General features: G+C 34.7%; 2 protein-coding genes across 2 annotated transcripts in view; one reads left to right on the top strand and one right to left on the bottom strand.

The window, feature by feature from the left end:
* Positions 1-13,512, bottom strand: part of LOC128888074 (uncharacterized) — an 87,612-nt gene that overhangs the window by 23,979 nt on the left and 50,121 nt on the right. The window lies entirely within an intron of this gene.
* The window catches only part of LOC128888103 (uncharacterized), a 51,191-nt gene that overhangs the window by 20,671 nt on the left and 17,008 nt on the right, over positions 1-13,512 (top strand). The window lies entirely within an intron of this gene.

Consider the following 13,512-nt stretch of genomic DNA (forward strand, 5'->3'; position numbering starts at 1 on the left):
CATTTTTACATACAATTTTATAGTTATAAATAAAAATGTGTGAAATGAAAACGTTAATATTAAGGCTAAAATAAATTCAGCGAAAGAACCAAAGGTAATAGAGAACAGGAAAAAGAAAGAAGAATATTTGTAAAAAGGAAGTGTAAAGGGGAGCAAGGAGTGGAAATTCAGATGTAATATCAAGGCGAGCAATAAAGAATGCATACATACTATTTTATAAGTATAAATATAAGGGAATGTAAAAGATTTTCTAACGAGGACTTTACGATGTTGTTTTTTAACATATTAGGTGTCGAACTTATTTTGCTTCACTTGTAACTTACGCTAAATGTACTTTTCTTTTTATAGACTTTCAATCATTGACATTATCAAATTATTGTATTGGCGTTTCAACCACCGAAAGAATTTCCAATAAATTTGAAACTAGAAATATATACATAATTTAGTTGAAATATTAAATGTAAAACGATAGTATTACAAGAAATTGAATAGAATATAATTAGAAATATAAATGATTATTAACAAAATTAAATTAAGCATTTAAAGATCATGTTAAAAAGTAAGAAATTAGGGAATATACTAATATACTGTATAATGAGACATAATAAATATATGCATGATATGTACATACAAAACGCTAAAATTTAATATAAGATTAATTTTAAAAATCAATCTCTTGTCACAGTATTATTTTATCAAAGAAATGCACCAATATAAATTGTTAACAATTCGCAGATTTTAAAAGTAACTCATATTAAAGAAAGTAATTATAATATGTATATTATTGCAATAGTACTAATAAGAATTATAGCAACAATTAACTATATAAATGGTACAATTTCACAAATATTAATAAATGCTTCACACTTGCCATATCATTAATAATTATTATAATTTAAGTATTGCTTTATCACATGTATATGTATATAGAAGAATGTAATCATAAATAATACAGTCATACTTTGTCGAATTACGCCGTCCATTTCCATTGCAAAATAATTTAAATTTAAATATATTCGTCAAAGCATTTTTATTTTTGTCTCATTTGCCTTTCCTGCGACAAAAAGTTTCTCTTCTTTTGACATATTTTTTAGCCGATAAGAATTTTCAATAACATTGCACAAATCAAATATATTTCAACATAAATTTAATGAGATAGGAAAAGGATTCTGAAACGAACGGAGAATTATACAACAAGTTTCTTAATATGGAAAGCACTTCTCGTTCTTAATTAAGAGAAAATCCTGAGAAGAGAGAGCAAAGAAAGTTTTTAATACCGATAGAAATTATCGATCTTTTCATCAAAATAAAATATTATAAATCGATACCTTCTACTTACTGCGAACTTCAGATTACCTTCATAATTACTAACAATTAAATGGATATACTTAAATTGTATTCCTTTTCAAAGAAAATAGCAAAATAATTGAATACAAGAATGAAAAATTGTCAAGCTTTTACGATTAGAATTATCAGCCCATCAATTTGTCTAATTATTAACAATCATTTTGCTTCAATTTTTGATAGCAATTATTCGAATAGAAAACTTAATACATTCATAAATTTATGTTAGGTATGTAATAGTATTTACCAACATTTTTAAAGAGGATTCTGGAACTTCGTCCAATTACAAAAATTACAAAATATATATTATAAATTTAATTGTAATCGTCTGTACTTTTATTCAAACCAAAACAATTGAATATGTTCGACACCGTTTGTATTTTATATTTAAAAAAAAAAAAAAAAATTCTAAGGCCTCTTTTCAAACACCCTTTATAATAGGTAGATATGTGTCGGTACTGTTGGTAGATTTTGTCATAAGGGAGTATCAGGAAATAATTCGTCACATTCTATCTAAGAATGTAGTATTTCCGTGTCGTGACAATTCCATTATTACCAGTAACGTGAATGACGAATAAAAGAATTCTAATAACGGAAACCAGGACGTCATTCCTCGTTAGCGGAATAATTATCTTCCTGTTGCTTACTAGAGCAATCACGCCTGTTTTCCATTTTTATCTCCTTCGTACTCGTTGAATAAAAATTAGATTCTGAATTATAGAAGAAAATTACATTTCACTATAGGCACCTAAAAACTTACAAAATGAATAGAGAATGTAGTTTATTAGCATAAATCTTTCGATCTGGCATTAAGGTCCTCGTCAATATTATGTATAGACAGATAGAAATCTAAATTAAGAATTCTTTGACCATTATATATTTAATTTCTCACTTTGTTAAATTTTCTAACCCTCTAAATATATTTTTATGGGGAAAACATGTTTTACACACCACTAGACATTAAAACATTTTGATTTTTTATTAGAAATGCACTGTAGAGCATAACTATAGCACCACGTATATTTTTAAGTATTTTAGATGTTTGAGTAGGATAGAAAAATGCTGAATTATATCAAAAGAGCTGAAAGCATTTGATAAATAATGAGTATACTGCGGATTTTATACATTTATAATAGACACTAGTATAATAAACACAAACCAAAAAGTATGTGCACGTATGCAACATGAAATAACAATATCATTATAATGATTGTAAAGTATATTTAACGTACATTATATTGTAAGAGTCACCTGCCATAGCAAAGGTGCCGACAGCCGTTTGAACTATGCCGAAATGCGTTCGGCGTAGTCGATGCGGGAACGATTTGCGATACTTCCGGTCGAATTCGCCGCGAGACGGGTCACGTTTCGACGTTTACTCATGTTTTTATGTTTTTATGTGTATGTGTCGCGTGGCAAATTCAGTGTTCGAAATAATAATATATGTTAAGTTTATGTACAATTTGTGTTGAATCCTACCTCCTCCTCTTCTCTATATTATTATAAGTACGTCATAAATGCACAAAATTCGCAATCTTGACAGGATTATAACACCACGTAAGTTGGATAAGTATATTTAATTAACAAGAATATGAATACATATATATCGAGCACATGTTAATGGTAACAGCTCGTGATGCGGACTAACCTAACCGAACGTCGCGAGGACGGGCGTAGAGTAAGGAACAAAAGACGCGATAGTCTACGACGTACATAGCGGCGCTCAAATCAAACTGAACACATATGGATTGCTTTCTCACAAATCTAATAATGAATTTTATCCTTATACATATATCTGTAGTTGCTTTTAATTTCATACAACTGATTTTATTTCATACCAATAAAACACCCCGAAACATTTACGAATATGGGTGGTGCTTTAATTATACTCAGCAATGTATGCCCCTCGATATGCAAAAATTTCATATAAACCAAGTATTAATGGAGTAAATTACATGGCTTACTTAAATTACACATTTTGCAACGAGATGCCTCAGAGTACAAACTGTTAAATGAAAATGCACATGACTACAATTAAACATGCAAGACATTGACAGACGTATTTTGTTATTAAAGACCCTTTATACATAGAAAGATAGATGAAGCTACACCTACGCGAGATGAGCAGCAATTAGATGTCGCGTGTGACAGTTTACGATGTGAATAAAGCAGAGGGACATAATATGTATTATATAAATCACAAAATTTCGTGTGCGGCATTCGGGTGTTGCCTTTCAATTCGCCGCTATTGAATCATAGCGGTGCATTATTTCGCGTGTTGAATCTACGTAACCACTTTAAGAGCAGCTGCACGAGTAAGAAAAGGCGGTTCAAGTGTGCCCCCGTCGGCTTAAGCATTAAAATTTCAAATTTCAATTGCAATTCGCGCAGTGGGAAATCGCCCGAATTCGTCTTCCTTGTGTTGCCGTGAAATTACCAGCACACGCTCGTGGAAATTTAGGAACTAGCGAAAACCTCTCCCGACTTGATCCAAAGGAATTCTCCTTTGTTCTTGACAATGCTTCCTTGGAAAAAAATATATTGATTAATTTGTTCTTTAATAATATCTAGTCTAAGATAAATTACACCGTGGATCATAACTATAGCATTACACATATTTTAAAATGCCCTCGGGAGCTGCAGCTGTCTGACTGTAGCTACAGTACGGGTTTAGCAATCTCGAGATACCTCGAGCTATAGGGAGCCAGTCGGATTACTAGGAGGCCTAACAGATCACTGGTATCCCTAACGAAGATGTTACAGAGTTGTGAAGAGAATAGTAATGTAAAGTAAGAATTAAGTAAATGTAAGAAACAAACAAATGTAAAGGGTCGCACAGATTATTCTGACGTGACGTGACGTGGGAATACGTCACGTCAGGCACCGTGGGCTGACGTCAGGCTACGTGGGTCCACGTCAGACATGAGAAATTGTCAGAAATAATGAATCCTTCGATAATTCTGAGTTTATGGCACTTCGGTTATTGAGGTCGAAACGGGTATTAGAGATTCTAAAAACCATTCAACGCTAAAGACTCGAAATACGTTAAATCTCAAAAATAACCTTTTCTCGTCCGCAGACCAAACGTACCAACAAAATTCCAATGTTATGTTCCTTGCGACGGAACACTCGTTTTTTTTTTTTTTGCAATATCGAAGAGGTATCGCGGTAGGCGATGTTAACTACTTCAGACTTGTAGTTGTCCAGTTTGTCAACAACCAACCTAGCCGTGCGAGATTTAATAACGTTTAACGTTTAATAACGATGTTAAACATTTTTTTACAGTACAAATAAAGATCGTGCATAACAATAATAATACTAATAATTTTTCTTATTAAAATTCCTTAAGATCAGATTTAATAATTTTATTTATTATTTCAATATGTTTAATCATTTCAAGTACAAGAAAAATTATGTTTTTGTATTTAATATGCTGCATTTTATATATAATCAAATGCATGAAAAGCTGACAAGTATGCAGTTTAAATAGAAATTATTTCATACTTTTCACTGCATTTTCTCATACTTTTATAACCAATTACATCTAGAGCTGGTCATATAATTTATATAAATTAACTAAAAATTATTTTATACTTTTTAGTGTAGTTTTTGTTTTTTAAATTAGTTTATCTCTTAAAAATGGAAAACAAGTTCCTAGAAAACACCCGAGTCTTCTGACGCCTTCCAACGCTCACGAAAAATGTAGTAGTTTTGATGTACTCCTGACGCGTCAGAACGCACATTTCGTCAGATAGCATCAGCCCACGTCACATCAGAGTAATGTGAACGTCGTCATGCAAAACCCTATGTTAGATTTCAACCACGCGTCTTATTCCATGAGCCCACATGGGAACACGCGTGTCGCGTCAGATGGCGTCAGATAGCGTCAGATAGCGTCAGATAGCGTCAGATGGCGTCAGCCACGTCACGTCAGAGTAATCTGTGCGACCCTTAAGACTGGTACATTAGGTATTATAGTCAAGTTATACGACTTCGTATCCTTATAAATAAGATCAATTATATGTGTTGAAAGGATGTGATAAATAATGAGCTTCGTGTTAATATATCTCAAACTGCTTTTCATGTCATACAATTGGTTTATTTCATACTAGCTGCGCAGTTTCACCTCCGTGGAATACTATTCTAATTCACGCAGGTGCTATAATTACTCCAGTGTTTATGTAAGTATGTAGTTAGGTACTTCGTAACAGCTAAACGCATTTAGGAAGAAGGGTACTATATTGTAATTTTATTAAATTTTAAATGAGCTCTAGATAATTGTCTCGTGAGAATTTATAAAAAGATTTCAACAAAATTGCAAACTACTCCAAACAATTCCACAGGAAGCCAATAATATAGTTAGGAATTATTTCGAACTATTTTAAACAAATTCAAAAGATGGATCCTGCATGACTGTCTCGTGAAACTTTACAGGAAGGTTTGAAATAAGTTAAAGATTATTCGATATTGATCCAAAAAGAACTAAGAAGGTGACTTCTACATGATTGTTTTATCACAGGAAGATTTGCAATAAATTACAATTCATTTCACAGAGATTTAAAGTGAAGAAGATTGATCTTATGTAGTTACCTAGTTACCCCATAAGTGAAACTGTTCTTCATGTAAAATGCAACTAATGAACACCATAACCTCGTTGATAGGCTACAAATGAAGCTAGAATCGAAGTCGACATGTGTCGTTAGCAAGTTCTTATTAACTTAGTAGATTAGCACTTCTCTTACGCTGGCTCATCAGATCTTTAAAGTCTCTCTCATCGTCGATAAATTAACTGACGCATTCACAAGGAATTTCCCACAAATGAGTAATTAACAGTTCTACCATCCTTCTCAGAAGATCTACCAATTTCAAGCATTCAACATACACCTACGTACTGCGAAATATCTTCAAAATTTAGCGCTGACTGCGACGGAAAATAGAATAGAAAGTTTGTGAATTGCACCGAAAACAATAAATACAATATTAGATGCTCAATTATTGGTATATAATACAGATTTACTCAAACGGATAAATATCTTACATCCTAATCTCTCAAATTTTGTAAAACGTTCTGCTTTCCATTTATTCTAAATAATTGTCAGTATTAATTTATACATCAACAAATTGTAATTTCAATAGTGATGACCTAACCTAAGGCTCTGAAATGTTTCAAACGTACTAGTTGTTTGACCGCAATATTTGAATTGTTTAAGCTGTATGAAATTCTCAAAGTTATAGCTTTACAATAATATTTCAACTGATCAATAACGTCCTAACGAACAACTTTAGGACATAAGTATATTAGTACTTTTCTATAGAGCACAAAAAACTCCATCAATCCGTGTCGTCAAAAATATAGGTCTCCGTTTAAAAAAAAAAGTGCAGTTGCGTTTTTCTGATGGACCATCCGAAACCATTTAACTTTCACTTATAACATTTTTTTTCTATTCCTAACCGTTTAGGAGGTACATCCTGTTCCAGTCCCTGTATATGTATACACATTAAAAATAAGATATTGTTTATGGTAAGGAACAAGTCTTACTCATAAATTGTATGCATTTCCTAAAAATGTTTACTCGTCTAAAGGTTAAAAAGTAAACAACATATAAAAAGGCGTTCTAATAATTGTCCTAAATTTGAATCCAGATAAGATTATTACCCACTTCTACTCTACGTTAACTTACTTCAAAGTTAACCTAACCCATCGATTCTTTCCACGTGTACGCCCTATACCTTGTACTTCCAATACAGTATCACGTTTACTATTTACTACATATCGATTCAAGAAGTTTCCTCTGTCAAGAATTGCACGCGGGCAGAAACGATCCCAATAAAACTCTATCCAACTTCCGAGTAGCCGCGCGACCCTAAGCTTTTCCTGGTACCGTTTATTTCCCGCCATTTCGGGAATTCTATTCGCCAGGCTCGTTTCCGCGAAAAGGAGCGGTGGAAATCGCGGCAAAATTTCCCGGTCACGGAAATTTATCGTTTCCCGAAACGACGCGAGCGACTCGGAAAATCACGCGCGATAGTTCGTTCCTACATTTTATGTACACGTGAACACGTTATCGTTCCGCCGCTTGATTTCACCGAATTCCCAAAATTCGTCGAACGCCATTCGAATACTTCTCGTATCGATGTCGGTCTCCTCTCGGCGCGAGGCATGACACCGATTTGTTCGAGCAAAAACGCTAGTTTTCAATAGGACGCCCTCTCGACTCTTCCAATACTGACAAACTCCTCTGTTATCCGCGACACTGATGGCTCTGTTCAATGGAATACTCAATTACTGTGATTGAAAATAAACGCAGTTTACGGTTCAGTCGTTTGGCTCAGAATTGCTACGTGGTTCTACTGGTGATGAAGTTACCTATCTGATCCTAAAAATAATTTAGCTAAAATGTGGGTCTTTCAAAAGGGGTTTTAGAACTTATTTCATTTACATCATATTCGACCTTTGGTCATATTGTCATATTTTATTTTAAATGTTTCCACATAAATATGTATCAGTTTGTTGTTTTCAATTCGATACAAACTCTATATTATTCACAAATTTTGTAAATTAATCAACGGAGTAAAAATGTTAATAAAATACGAGTTGATAATATCAATAATTGGAAGTGTATGTACCGATACATTAAATGCAATGAGTAAAAACTAGACTTTTGTAATGTGACGGGGCAGAACTTTTCTGCCCGTCACGAAGGCACCCTAACCCCGGAGGGTCCTCGCTCCCTCCTCGCCGAACACACCGCGGAGGTGGTCCGCGACAGTATGGAGGGATGTGTGGCCCGCGGCCCAAATGGGACCCCTTTTTGCGCCCCCTTGCGCTCGCGATCAGCGCCGCGTCCCTTCGCGAGCGCGGCAAGTCGCCGATCGTGGTGTCCTCCACCCAAGGACCCCGGTGTGGCCACCACCAAAGAGGACTTGCCACCCTCTACAGACGGTCAGCCCCTCGCCAGCTCGCCCCGCAGCTGCCACGGAAGACAGAACTGCAAGGAGAGCCATCGACGTCTGGAGATGCCATGGCGGTGGCACATCGTAAGGAGCCCCTTAAAGCTCCTGGGTGGGGAGAGCCACAAGCCGGCGACGACAAGAGCGCGAATTTTGGGAGATGATCGGTTGAAACGCGAATCGCGACGGATACGCGAGCGAGCACCCTTTTCCGCCTTTGACGAAAGAGATTAGTAGTCTTCTTTCTTTCGGAGTGAGCCGTGTGTGGTGGAGCCGTACATCCCATTTGGAGGGATACACCTAGGGCTCCCAGAGGACGCAAGGATTTTAGAATCCCGAGGTCCACTCCAACCAGGTAGGGCCCACACGTTGGGGTTTCCTTTTGTGGAGTGTGTGTGCGAGCGCGGATCAAGTGTGCGTGTCCGTGAGTGTGTTCCGGAGCACTTTTCGTCCGCGACAGGACCACCCCCGGAGGCGAGAACACTAGGAGTTCCCTCCGTTCGTTTCGCGTATCTCCCGCGTGGCCTTGCGCGGTTTGAGAACGTGCCGCGTTTCGAAGGAAAGGGCCCCTTCGAAACGCGAGACCGTTAATTCACGGCGTTTCTTTTTTTTGGTTGTATTTTCTTCTAGGGCGGACTCCCTGTTTGCGAGGCCCCGTAGGATTAAGTAACACCAAATTTTCGGAATTGTATTGGGAATTCCGCGTCGCGTTTCCCTTCGGCGCGTAGTCGCCACACCCTTTTCCAATCCGGTGTGAATATACCGCGGAATTCCCCCCTCTCCCTTTTTTTGGTTTTCGGCTAAATAAAGCCTCAATCACTTTCTTGGATCAGAGTTTCCCTTATTTTCTTTGTCTTCCTGACCTCCTCTGGAGCTGGACATCGCAAATTTGTATCATTAGGGCGAAGATAAAAATTACGAAATATGTTTTGAAATAACAATGTTGTAAATATGTAGTGTATAAAATAAAAAAATTTTCATTATTTTTTCATAATTAGGAATAGAATTTGAAGTGACGTGAATTCACGTCAACGGTCGTGAATGTGTTAAAATTGGCAAACAAATGATCGAAGCGGTCAGGCATAAATGTATTATTAAAAATTATTCGAAATTTTGTAGGATCATACTACTGAAAGAGTAGTTTGCTTTCTCATGATGGGGAGAATCGAATAAAGTCCATAATTAAACGCAGTTCATCAATCTCGTGAGAAATTGATGTAATGCGAAAGTAGACGTTAAAACTAGCACTGTGATCAAAGTATGTTCTTCGCGATAAAATTGCTCGAACGAAGGGAGAACCAGCTGCGAGTTCATTATTCGTGTACAAAAGTTTGATAGCTCGAACCGACGTAGGAAGATGAATGTAAACTATAAATCTACACGCGAACGACCAAGTAATTAAGCATACTTTCGCATGATTTCCATCGTCTTCCCAGCGTTTAAAATTCTTTCGAATACACGATTTGTATTTTATTCGACAAAGTGACCGCGTTCTTGTGTTTTTCTGCAATTAAACGAGTCATATTGCGTAATAGCATTTTCAACTGATATTTCCGAAAATATTTCGGAGGATTGCTACACACGAATAAACAAAACAAACCCGTTGCGATGGATACACACGAATTCTTGGCGGAATTAAACGTCAAACGATTTATTCTGAATAAATAGTCGCGACTGTTTCTCTGTTATTAAAGTTTAGCACGTGATTCAAAAGTCATTGAATCTTTCGCGATTCTGGACCAAAAAAATATGTATTTATATAGAAAATATAATATTTATATAAAAAAACGATTGCTAATCCGTCAATAGCGTCAATTTCGTGTTTTTCATCAAATCGGGGTGCGTGATACGTTGCTGAATAGTCGCCAGCGTTCATTATCCTTTGCACTGGATTGACTATTTAATACAACTATTTTAATGGAACGTAAAGTACTAATACAATCAGTTGACAACATTTCTATTAATACTAAACATTAATTCAAAAATTTAATAAATAGAAGTATGTAAAAATTATTTGTACACTTGGAAATCAAGTTATTCGAATTATTACGAAATAAAATAATTTGAAGCATTAACGTTTGAACCATTTTTTGTTGGTCCTTTTCAAAAATATTGTAAAAAGTTATTAGAAAGTGCAATGTAATATAATATACATAGAACATATAATGATAAATAATAACATATAATATATAATATATAATATACATATAATAACATATAATATAATATACATAGAAGTATATAATGATAAATATCTTTAAACATGTAAGTAATTGTTTGTGGCAGAACAAAAATAAAAATTACCTATAGTTGAATAATATATTTGTATAATAAAGTATAGCAAATGTCCATTAAACAATTGTGATTAATGATAATATTAAAATCTTGCAGACATTTTTATGTACATACAGGGTGTCCCAAAAGTCGGGGAGGAGTCGGAAATGGGGGGTAGCTGAGACGATTCTGAACAACAATTTCCTTTGCAAAAATGTCGGATGGGGCTTCGTTAAGGAGATATTAAGAGAAAACCCCGACCAATCAGAGCGCGCGTAGACCGTTGGAGCGGCCGCGGTAGCGAAGGCTATGCGCTGGCGTCCGCGCTTGTACGCGAACAAGTGACTCGACGTGCATCGAAGGACATTGACGCTGCCGCCTAGCGCGTAGCCTTCGCTACCGCGGCCGTTTCAACGGTCTACGCGCGCTCTGATTGGTCGGGGTTTTCTCTTAGTATCTCCTTAACGAAGCCCCATCCGACATTTTTGCAAAGGAAATTGTTGTTCAGAATCGTCTCAGCTACCCCCCATTTCCGGCTCCTCCACGACTTTTGGGACACCCTGTATATGTCTTAATGTTACGCCACATTTTTTCCTAGAGCAATTTTGTACTACTTCTAAAATAAAGACAAAATAACGTGGCCGAAACAAAAACTTCGATGCTTGAAATGATTTTACTATTTATTGATTTATTAATAGCAGACGAGGATCAAATTTTTAATTAGATTAGTCGATGCCGAAACTTGACCACATATACAACGCAAAATATCTACTTCGGTTATTGCTAATTGCCTAACGCAAAATAAGAAAGAAATTCTTCACCAGATGGCGAATCGAGACAATTTTTAAAAATCAACTAGGATCCAAAAGGGCTCTTAAAACGTTAAAGAAATCTCTGGTACTCCGTTCCAAACTTTCAGCAAATTCCAGAGAGCGAACTTATTTGAATTCTCTTTCAAGCTTCCAACTCGTTCGCCAAGTTACTCGATCAAGAAAACGAACAGTCAACAAAACCACCGCAGTGCGCGTTAAAAAAAAAATTAGCTACCCCCATTAAAGTTTCTTTGATTGATCTAATTATCAGTACAATCGATTCGAAAAACCAGCTAGTTCCGAAACCATCGAAACTCTAACGACACTGAGTAAGCAAGAACGCTCGAGCTCTGTGTTGAAGTTCAACAGTGGCTCGATCAAAAACTCCTCCAAACTTTTCGCTGTAAGTTTCCGCAATGCGGACAAAAAACGAATTCCGCGAGAGAGGGACCAATCTAATTAATATCAATTCTTTAAATGAAATGCTGTAGCTCTTTACGTCATAACTTACGAAAATATTATATTCCTAGGAAAAAAGAAGCGAATACAATATATTCTGCTACATCATCGGCACAATTCAGATCCGTAAAAAACTAAAGAAAAAGCACATCATTCAAAATAATGTAGAGAATCATTACGTTTCCAGACTATTGCGAACAATAAACTAAAATAACTGAATTCGAAGAAATACTTCATATTTAATGTCCAATTAATCTAAATTGGTTATCGTATATCATAATTGATATACAATTACAAAATTAATCAACTGTAATATATATAATTATTTAATAATAATTATATGTCAATTACAAACCGATATCCCCTTAATTATGACAGTAGGAGCAATAACGAAACATTTCAGTTTTAAAATAGAATTTCATCGTTTCATTCAAAATGGTCATCTATACGTTGAATAAAAATTAGAATTTCATTTGTACAATTAAATATTTCACAAAGAACAAGAAAATTTTAAACTATTCACTCGAAAGAATGTTACGAATCAATTGCAGTATTATGAGATTTTATTCACACGTATTATTCGAATTAAATATTGCTCACCTCTGGAATCGACGAGAAACACATATGTAACGTATTCCCGTGAATATTTTGAACTATCACAAGTGCTCTTCCGCATGATTTGGGCATAATGGCTTTTCAATTTTGGTTTCGTTATATATTCGCGGTTTCACGTTTCTACATAGCGTTCGCTCATACGCAGAAAATATTATATTTATTGTGCGACGAATTTTCATAAATTATTGAAGACTGCCTCGGAAACAAGATCATACAAAACCCACGTCCAAATGACTTTTATTCGTTACTCTATTGCTTCCTTTTATGTTATTTGTAATGCTAGTTTAACATATGGGTTTAATATATTTATAATATACCTCCGCATTAAATGTATAATAGTATATTCATCTTTATTTCTATAAATTAAGTTTCTTTGTTTTTTCATTCAATATTGAATTTTTTTAGTGTATATGATTTTGGTACAATGAAGATACATTGTCATTATTATTATTACAATTATTTACACCTTTATTTTATTCTCTGAAATTTCAATACAGGGAAGAAACTAATAATATAAAATTTATATTACGATAAAGTAGTTGATCTTTTCCATACTAAATATTGTTCATACTTTTGTTTTATTATATTTAATATATTATAGAATTTATAATTTATATCACACGTATTCGTAATATCTGAATGCTGCTATACCTGAAGGTAAAGTATGTATTTCAAATATTTGTAATCCTTTCTACAATAAGAATTAAATTTATATTTCATTTATTATCAGTCGAAAACGTTCCGACATGTATCTCTCAGTGTTTACCAAGACTATTTTATTAAAATCACGTTGTGAAATTTTCGAAAAAAAAAACAATGAACAAAGAATTATTTTATTACCATTGTTATTACGTATTTCGAATTTCGATGCATTGAAATCATCTCAAGTCCATTACTAATGAAACGCCTGCATGTCATGTAGAGTTTTTTTATTTTAAATATTCTATGCAGATAGTATATACATATAATATCTCAGTCGAATAAGTAATCTAATTATACCGAGTAGCGTATTTATTCACGAAATAAACTGATCAGCATTGAAGTAACTTTGGCGGAA

The sequence above is a fragment of the Hylaeus anthracinus genome, unplaced genomic scaffold (genome assembly GCF_026225885.1).
Source record: "Hylaeus anthracinus isolate JK02 unplaced genomic scaffold, UHH_iyHylAnth1.0_haploid 11989, whole genome shotgun sequence".
Lineage (NCBI taxonomy): Eukaryota > Metazoa > Arthropoda > Insecta > Hymenoptera > Colletidae > Hylaeus > Hylaeus anthracinus.